The sequence below is a fragment of the Neofelis nebulosa genome, chromosome 8, assembly GCF_028018385.1.
Source record: "Neofelis nebulosa isolate mNeoNeb1 chromosome 8, mNeoNeb1.pri, whole genome shotgun sequence".
Taxonomy (NCBI): Eukaryota; Metazoa; Chordata; class Mammalia; order Carnivora; family Felidae; genus Neofelis; species Neofelis nebulosa.
The window spans coordinates 55,510,434-55,512,315 of NC_080789.1; the positions used below are offsets into that span (position 1 = coordinate 55,510,434).

The 1,882-nt window shown below is 37.7% G+C and overlaps 1 non-coding gene across 1 annotated transcript; it reads left to right on the forward strand.

Moving 5' to 3' along the window:
* Positions 1-1,233: 1,233 nt before the first annotated feature.
* On the forward strand, positions 1,234-1,369 carry LOC131484105 (U4 spliceosomal RNA). Its single transcript, XR_009248025.1, has one exon. It is a non-coding gene; the product is annotated as a U4 spliceosomal RNA (small nuclear RNA).
* The last annotated feature ends 513 nt before the right edge of the window (positions 1,370-1,882 follow it).

The following is a 1,882-nucleotide window of genomic DNA, read 5'->3' on the forward strand; positions in this document are numbered from 1 at the left end:
CTGATAATTGCTTGTATTTCTGAGGGGTTGGTTGTAATAATTCCATTTTCATTCATGATTTTATCTATGGGTCATCTCCCTTTTCTTTTTGAGAAGCCTGGCTAGAGGTTTATCAATTTTGTTTATTTTTTCAAAAAAACAACTCTTGGTTTCATTGATCTGCTCTACAGTTTGTTTTAGATTCTATATTGTTTATTTCTGCTCTGATCTTTATTATTTCTCTTCTTCTGCTGGGTTTGGGGTGTCTTTGCTGTTCTGCTTCTATACCCTTTAGGTGTGCTGTTAAATTTTGTATTTGGGTTTTTTCTTGTTTCTTGAGATAGGCCTGGATTATAATGTATTTTCCTCTCAGGACTGCCTTTGCTGCATCCCAAAGCGTTTGGATTGTTATATTTTCATTTTCATTTGTTTCCATATATTTCTTAATTTCTTCTCTAATTGCCTGGTTGACCCATTCATTGTTTAGGAGGATGTTCTTTAACCTCCATGCTTTTGGAGGTTTTCCAGACTTTTTCCTGTGGTTGACTTCAAGCTTCATAGCATTGTGGTCTGAAAGTATGCATGGTATAATCTCAATTCTTGTATACTTATGAAGGGCTGTTTTGTGACCCAGTATGTGATCTATCTTGGAGAATGTTCCATGTGCACTCGAGAAGAAAGTATATTCTGTTGCTTTGGGATGCAGAGTTCTGAATATATCTGTCAAGTCTATCTGATCCAATGTATCATTCAGGGCCCTTGTTTCTTTATTGATCCTGTGTCTAGATGATCTATCCATTGTTGTAAGTGGAGTATTAAAGTCCCCTGCAATTACCACATTCTTATCAATAAGGTTGCTTATGTTTGTAATTAATTGTTTTATATATTTGGGGGCTCCCATATTCGGCCCATAGACATTTATAATTGTTAGCTCTTCCTGATGGATAGACCCTGTAATTATTATATAATGCCCTTCTTCATCTCTTGTTACAGCCTTTAAAGTCTAGTTTATCTGATATAAGTCTGGCTACTCCAGCTTTCTTTTGACTTCCAGTAGCATGATAGATAGTTCTCCATCCCCTCACTTTCAATCTGAAGGTGTCCTCAGGTCTAAAATGAGTCTCTTGTAGACAGCAAGTAGATGGGTCTTGTTTTTTTTATCCATTCTGATACTCTATGTCTTTTGGTTGGCGCATTTAGTCCATTTACATTCAGTGCTATTATTGAAAAATATGGTTTTAGAGTCATTGTGATAGCTTTGCGCAGTGGCAGTATCGTAGCCAATGAGGTTTATCCGAGGCGCGATTATTGCTAATTGAAAACTTAGAGTCATTGTGATGTCTGTAGGTTTCATGCTTGTAGTGATGTCTCTGGTACCTTGTCTCACAGGATCCCCCTTAGGATCTCTTGTAGGGCTGTTTTAGTGGTGATGAATTCCTTCAGTTTTTATTTGTTTGGGAAGACCTTAATCTCTCCTATTCTAAATGACAGACTTGCTGGGTAAAGGATTCTCGGCTGCATATTTTTTTCTGTTCATCACTTTGAAGATCTCCTGCCTTCCCTTTCTGGCCTGCTAAGTTTCAGTAGATAAATCCGTCACTAGTGTTATTGGTCTCCCTTTATATGTTAGAGCATGCTTATCCCTAGCTGCTTTCAGAATTTCCTTTTATCCTTGTATTTTGCTAGTTTGAGTATGATATGTCCTGCAGAAGATCGATTCAAGTTACATCTGAAGGGAGTTCTCTGTGCTTCTTGGATTTCAATGTCTTTTTCCTTCCCCAGATCAGGGAAGTTCTCAGCTATGATTTCAAGTACACCTTCAGCACCTTTCCCTCTCTCTTCCTCCTCTGGAATCCCAATTATGCGCATGTTATTACGTTTAATTGTGTCACTTAGTTCTCTA